Raw genomic sequence first — 8247 nt, 5'->3', positions numbered from 1 at the left:
AAGTTCTTTGCAAATAGTTTGGCCTTGTCTGATGCTGACGAGATGACCTCTGGTCCATTAATAATGGTTGGGATAGAATGCACACTTCTGTTCAGGATCCTATTTGTTATTTGCCAAAACTTGTGGGAACCAAGCCGCTGATCAGCTACCTTGGATTTAACAGACTGGGCATATAGCTCTCTTGCATTTTTTATTACTCTTTTACAGTGGTTGCTGACAGTCCTGAAAGCAGCTTTAGTCTCAGTGCATCTATTACGTTGGTAGCTATGGAAAAAGTGATTTCTGTGCGCGATAGCAGCAGCACATTCTGGGGAGAACCATGGCTGGCTGTTAGGTTTTTGTTGGAATCTTTTAGATGGTATGAATTGGTCTATGCCTACAATTAACCATTTGGTCAGATCTGATACTATAGAGGACACTTCCTTTTTAAACATGGAGTGCAGAGGTGAATCAGATATGAATGTACGGAAGCTATTCCAGTCAGCCATAGAGTATCGGTATACAGTACGGTGGAGGGGTACGTCTGGGGACTTCTTACATTTCGTTTTTATCTTAACTGATACGACGGAGTGGTCGGAGGATCCTAGAGGAGAATGAACAGTACATGAACATAGCTCAGGGGATGTTGAGAGAAGAAAAAGGTCTAAGAGGCTTGCATATTGATTGGGTGTATCGGGCACACGGGTGGGTTCGCGAACAATCTGAGTGAGGTCATAAGCAATGGCAAAATCATGACAAAACCTCCTCTCATCGTCTGTCTTATTTGAATGGGTCAGCCATTCCATGTTATGGATGTTGAAGTCACCACAGATGTGCATGTTAGCTGTTGTGGGGCCGATAGAGGGAAAATATAAATGCAGTGGTGTTAGCAAGTGCAACTCGGAAGAACATATAGGGTAAATTAGGATCTTCTCTAGAGATATCCCTGCCACACGGAAAGCCATCTTTAATGTAGGCACATATTCCATGCCCGTTGCGATCTTGGGGGTAAGATTTAGCTGTTAAATTAGAGTATCCTTTAATTATGAACTCATCTAGAGAAGTGGTAGGCCCTATTCCAGTTTCGCTTAGAAATAATATGTTTGGTTTCGTCTCCTGTAATTGGGTTTCAACCTCTGGAAGGTTGGAACGTAGACCCCTGATGTTGGAGAAGGAGACCTGGTAGTAGGGGTCTACGTTGGAAGATGAGGTTCTAGGTTTATTCGAGTTTTTTTCTGGAGATATTTCATGTTGAGGTTTTTGGATTTGTGGAACAGGTCGGCATATTTGGTTAGAGCAGTACAGAGAGGGAAAGTAAGAGAGAAAAAGACAGGAATTATTTTTTGTAGCACACGAAAAGGTAAAGCCATAACAATTACCCACTAGTATGGCATCGAGAGGCCCCACCAGAGACTACTGCATGGTCCAGATCCACTCACCAAATGGCAATACAGCAGTCCCAGTACTTTGCGCCTGCTGATAGGACAGCCTCCTTAGTGGTTAATCCAATGTTCGGGTCCCTGACTATCAGGCGGATAACGTCAGCCCAGACAAAACGTTTACCTCCAGCACCCTTACTAGTGACATGGACACAAGGACAGACATAGAGATAGAAAAAATTCCGACATCTGTGAAGGACTTCCGGGAACAGCTTCTACTAACAATACAGAGGGAATTGACAGGAGCTATCATCGGGAATAAGTGGTGGGGTAACCTTAAAAAAAGTCATTAGGTCCTTCACTGCTGATTTTAGTCACCGGTTCAACCGTAGTTCTAGAGCAGCGAAAGCGGCACTAGAAGATAGATTAGAAAGGGCGGTGGAGGAGGGGGATAGCGCTAACTATACTATAGTTAAGGCTGAACTGGATTCCTTGGATAACAGGGAGAGCCAGGGATTATTAGTTAGGGCTGGATTAAAAAGAGCGCCTAACGAGGCAACAAATATGGCCGCGTCACTGTGTGCGGAGGAGTTTTGACGTTCTGCAGATCGACACATCGCCAATGTCACATTGCCGGACGGACGAACCGTAACTTCAAACGACGGAATCTTGGAGGGTTTTCGGACTCATTTTCAGGAACTTTTTACCAAGGAGCCTGGACTGACTATTGAACAGTTTGACACCTATTTAGCCGACTTTTCTCGCCTGGAGGCGACCGAAGCAGCTAGGTGTGAAGGTAGCATAAAAGAGGAAGAAGTCATTGAGGCCTTGAAACAGGTCGGGCTAGACAGGACCCCTGGGATAGATGGTCTGCCCTACGAGGTGTATTTGAGGCTGTCGCCCATTTTTGTTCCTTTGCTGACCGTACTTTTTAACTCCTGGTTTAGGAACGGGTGCATACCTCAGTACTTTACCAGGGGGATCATTAAATTGTTACGCAAAGATAAAAATGGAGGGGATGGGATAGGTAATTTCCGGCCCTTAACGATGTTAAACACAGAGTTAAAGATTTTGGCCAAGATCTTAGCAAATCGTCTGCAGATTGTCTTACACCGGCTAATAAGTCCCGAACAGACTTGCTCTGTTAAGGGCCGGACGATTCAAGATAATTTGCACACGATACGCTTGATCGTAGAAAAAGTTGACACAGAAGCTGCGCTGATCAATTTAGATCAGTCCAAAGCATTCGACAGAGTAGACCTAGAGGCTGTTCTTCGTTCGACAGAGTTACCTAGAGGCTGTTCTTCGCTCGGCAGGGTTTGGTCCACAGTTTCGCTCTTGGATTTGCCTCTTGTATGCCAACCCCGGTGCTATGGTAGAAGTGAATGGGGTGAGGTTGAAACCCTTCATGTTAACAAGATCGATCCGCCAAGGTTGTCCGTTATCCCCAATGCTATATGTGCTGGCGGTTGAGCCATATTTGCGCCAGCTTCGGGTGAATCCAGTCCTTCGCGGGATTACTTTGCCAGGTGGCTCTACCCCGGTAAAGTATACCACCTATGCTGACGACGTGACTGTGCTTGTAATGAGCAGTGCCGAGATTAGAGTCGTCGACATAGAAACAAGTCGGTATGCCAAGGTCACAGGGGCCATAATTAACCATGTTAAGTCTATTGGCTTACGTATCAGTGCCTGGAGGGGTATGCCTCTTCAGGGACCCTTTGGTTGAACTGATGGACCATGCAAGCTATTCGGCGTCTGGTTTGGCTCCGGCTGGCTCCAGCTGGAGAAAAATTGATCGGAGGTATTGGAAGTGGTCAAGGTCGCATCTCATTTGTGGGCCTTGAGAAATCTGTCTTTGAAGGGTCGGATGGAGGTATGCAATTCTCATATCTACCCCCTGATCCTTTACCGTCTATCAGTACTTCCATTCCTGGAGACCACACTAGTTGATCTGGTGCGTGCTCTTTTCGCGTTCTTATGGCACGGAAAGCAGCCATGGTTACCCGGGAGGTCTGTTACCTGCATCCGCCTGAAGGCGGTCTGGGTATGCCTAGTGTGGAAATACGTAGACACACTCTTAGGCTGATATACCTGGATCGAATGTGTACACCAAGTGAGGGAAACGGTGTCTTCTGGATAGAAGACACTAAGAAAGCCTTTCAGGCTTTGGAGAGTGTGCATTCGGCTGAGGGGGAGGCACACAAGTTGCCCCGAAACGAGTGCCCCTTCTATCGCGAGTGTCGGCAGGCCTTGAGATTTCTTCTACGGGTCAAAGAAAGCCTCTCTGACACCCAGCTGTTGTCTTGCAAGGCGCTATATCGGGCCTTAGTGAGGGGATCCATTCAAGACGAAAAGATTGAGGAGTTCGGTTTTACAAAGGAGGAGTGCCGCTTAATATGGCTTTGGGCATCTGGGTCGAGCTGCTTCGATAATTACAAGGCATCACTCTCCTGACTGGTAATACGAAATGCCCTCTGGGTCGGCAAAAGACTTTACGCAGCGAGTTTTACGGAGACACCTAATTGTGTCCGATGTGGAGATTGGGAGGAAGACCTTGATCATGCTTTCTTCCACTGCGCCATCGTTCGACCGTTGTGTGAGTTAGTTGAAGGCTTCACGGTTCGCATGCTGAGCGGGCGGTTTTTTGTGCTGGATTCGGTTTCTCTGTGCTGCAACTGGGCACCGACCATGAAGAAAGAAGAACGCTATGTTTTTCTGTGTTTGCTAGCAGTTATGAGAGGCGTGATTTGGACGATGCGACAGAAGGTGGTTTACGGAGATGAGACCTTCACTGCTTCCCAGCTTGTCCTCATTTTCAAATATCGAAGCTGAAGGTGAAACTCGCTCCTGTGAATTTCAACGACAGGTGGGTGAAAGTTTCTATTTTTGAATCTAGTTAGGCTCTAAGAATTTTGGGTTTTCTGAACTTGTTCGATTTTTAACTTAGCTAGAGTATGCATGTTGTCATTGTCACAATCTCCCCTTTTGACAACTGCTACTATAGGGGCAGCCCATTCTGAGTATTGTACTGGTTCGATAATACCCAGAGACTCTAGTCGATCCAGCTCCTTGTCAACCTTTTCACGCAATGCAAAGGGCACGTGTCGAGCCTTGCAGAATATGGGCTTTGTTTTCGGGTCAACACTAAGTTTTGCTGTGAAACCCTTCAGTGCGCCCGATTCATCCTTGAAAACATTGGGGTATTTTGCAATAATGTCTTCAATTGCAGGTGTAGCATTTACTGCTTTCAGCTGATGGATGCGTTTCCAGCTGAGTTGCACTACTCGTAACCAGTTTCTACCAAGAAGTGCAGGGCCAGAACAAGGAACAATCACTAATGGCAGACGAAACTGTCGGCCATCATAGTCTACCGACACTTGACACGTACCACATCGCCTGGGTTTTTTTTTTTTCAGCTTGTTCTCATTTTCAAATATTGATTGAAGATGTGAATTAAGCTGGAGAAGGTGAAACTCGCTCCTGTGAATTTCAACAACGGGTGGGTGAAAGTTTCGCAACTGTGTAAAGTGAATGGAGCTAGTCTTAATTTCCTTTTTTGAGTTGCTTATGTTTTTTAAGGATTTTGGGTGACTTGATCAAACATAGACATGCATCGGACCTCCTAGAATAGGTTAGTTAGGCATTTTTGTTCGTTTTTTTTTTAACTTAGCTAGTGTATGCATGTTGTCATCGTCCCAATCCCCTTTTTGGTTTTCCCCTGTCCTCCCCCCCCCCGGGATTCCCCCCCCCCCTCTTTTGGTTCAATAATCCCCACTCCCGGCCCCATTAGGTGTGAGTGTACGAGCTTTTTTCAAGTCTCACACAAAAAAACACATTCATATTTCAAGCTGTCATATACATACGCGCACACAAACATACGCGCCCACGTCCACACATGTACACATATTCACATTCATGTGTATATACACACACGCTTACGTATACACATGTACACACACATGTGAACACGAACGCACACATGGACGACGTCACTTCCGTTTTCTAAGGAAATACACATGCGCAAAATACACTCCGGAAACGAGTATAAAACAAAGAGACAAGCTGTTTCTAATTCTTTTTAGGACTAGCTCTCGACGAGAGAGGTTGAGCTTACCAACCGCCTCCCCTTCGGGAGGCGCACGCTCGCGTCAACACCCCTGCGCCTATGTATGGGGCACGAGTTAACAAACTGTATGTACACAGTCTCACTCTTTCTCTCTCTATCTACTACTGGTCCCTGAGAACACCTTCGCATAGCTGACTACTAACTGATGTCAACTCTCTATCCACTCTTTTGTCTACACGCTCATTTCTCTTCCCACGCGCGAACAAACGATAGTGACCCGAACTTGAGATGAAAACACATTTCCTTTTCTTGCTACAAAACCAGTCCTGCAACGAACACTGGTGACATACGCGCGGACATGAACACATGTTATATCTAAAACATTCTTTCAACAGTAAATAAATGACGTTTATCTTATCCATCAATTGAGTCTTTGTTTCCTTCAATTCCATTCGTTTCATTATTTTCTTGTGGCGAGCTAGGGTATTATGCTCTGGTCCGCTACAACGGATAGACTGTTTTGCCAGTGATGTAGGCCATTTCTGTGGTGTTTCTTTTTAAAATAAAAGTCAGTTTTCGAGAGGCCTACATCTCTTTCGACTGATAAAACTTTTTCTCTGCCACAATTATTAGTGATAAAACTTTTTATGTGCCACAATTATTTTACTAACCTTTTTTTTTTATTAGTGAGGTTCTTTTTACTAACCTTTTTTTTTCATTCGATAATTGTAAATAAGATTATGTATTATATATATATTATATTATATATATGTATTATATATATATATATATATAATATATATATGTATTATATATATTATATATGTATTATATATATTATATATATGCTAGCTGAATATATATATATATATATATATATATGCTAGCTGAATATATATATATATATATATATATATATATATATATATATATATGCTAGCTGGATATATATATATATATATATATGCTAGCTGGATATATATATATATATATATATATATATATATATATATATTTGAATTATTTTCGGCTGGACCCAAAACAAATTTAAACAAGCACTTGCCCGATTCGGATATATACACAGCTATGCGGATTACCCAGTATATAGCTTGGAAATTATTACCAAACGGATGTAAAGAACGTATAATATGGATTTTACCAAGCAAGTTGGATCAACAAAAACATTCATATCCTTTTTCTACAAATCCTCCTGATACAGGACTTTTTATAAATGCATTATTTTCACTTTGACTTTCCATGTCTCACTGACTTTAGCAAATAGGGTGCATACCTTTATAACTATTTGCTAATATTTTCTCTCCTCTGATGAGATGGTAGACATCGAAACCCTATAGGTTAAGGAGATTAATTTTCTAAAGCATTCTTTGTCTTGCTTAGAATAATAAAAATTCTTTGATATGAAACTCAACCACTTCATTTCATTTCAATGAGAGTTTTTTGAAATTCATTGAATTACAATTTAATTTATTTGCTCTATCTTGCATATCGAGCAATTTTTGTTTAGATGGGATAACTTATAGAATATTACTGCCAGTAATATTTTGTAAACCTACAATCTCACGTTTACATAACCACTGATTGTTAAATAAAAAAATATTCCGAAGTATATGTATATATATATATATATATATATATATATATATATATATATATATATATATATATATATATATATATATATATATATATATATATATATATATATATATGCTAGCTGGATATATATATTATATATATGCTATATATATATATATATATATATATATATATATATATATATATATATATATATATATATATGCTAGCTGAATATATATGAACGTTGAATTCTTTACATGGACATAATTTTTTGTTTGTTTTCAAATCTCTTTCGACTGATAAAACTTTTTCTCTGCCACAATTATTAGTGAGGGGGTTCTTTTTACCAACCTTTTTTTTTTTATTTTCATTGAACTTATCATTCGATAGTTGTAAATAAGATTTTTATCCCCAACCCCCCACATCATGTCTATATATTTGTAATTTTCGAGTTTTAAGTAGGATGTCCACAGAGTGATTCTGGTATTTTGGTGAAAGAGTCTAGTTAACGTTAACGTTATGTTAGTTAGGTCAACGTTAACCCCCATCCCCCCTTTTTCGGCCTTGTGCCACATTTTTTTTTATTTGTAAAAACCTTTTTACGAAATAAAATGAAATATTTACCCCCATTAGAAGTCAAGAACATTTTTACATGTCATCTAAACTTCAGCCTCTGTCCCATCGACAAAATGTTGCATCCCTCTTCCTGTTTTACAAGTATTTTAATGGTGAATGCTCTGACGAACTATAAACACTTGTGCCTCCTCAACTTTTTCGAATCTATGTGTACAGTAATACAAACCCCAAATTTTCTGTCAAAAAACAAATATATAACAAATAAATGTTATCAAAAGCAAAATAAGTTACTTTTCTACCAAACTGGATATATTTTTCGTGTTTTTATTCAATGTAATATGTTTATTCAGCTCGAAAAACATGCAGTGTTTACAAATGTATCGGAAAATTCAAAATGGCCCCCGACACTCTCTTTAACATGGTAAGTTTGTAAAAGGTGTTATAAATAATAAACTAGACAAAATACTACTAACAAACACCGAATATATGTCAACTTATGTCACGGTAATATATATTGAGCGAATGTCTAACAGTATTTTGTCTAGTTTATTATTTATAACATCTTTTCCTGAACTTACCGTGTTAAAGAGAGAGTCGGGCGCCATTTTGAATTTTCCAATAAATCGGTAAAGACTGTATGCTTTT

The sequence above is a fragment of the Euprymna scolopes genome, chromosome 46 (genome assembly GCF_053919585.1).
Source record: "Euprymna scolopes isolate OS-2025 chromosome 46, ASM5391958v1, whole genome shotgun sequence".
Taxonomy (NCBI): Eukaryota; Metazoa; Mollusca; class Cephalopoda; order Sepiida; family Sepiolidae; genus Euprymna; species Euprymna scolopes.
Note: the sequence above shows the minus strand (reverse complement) of the source record.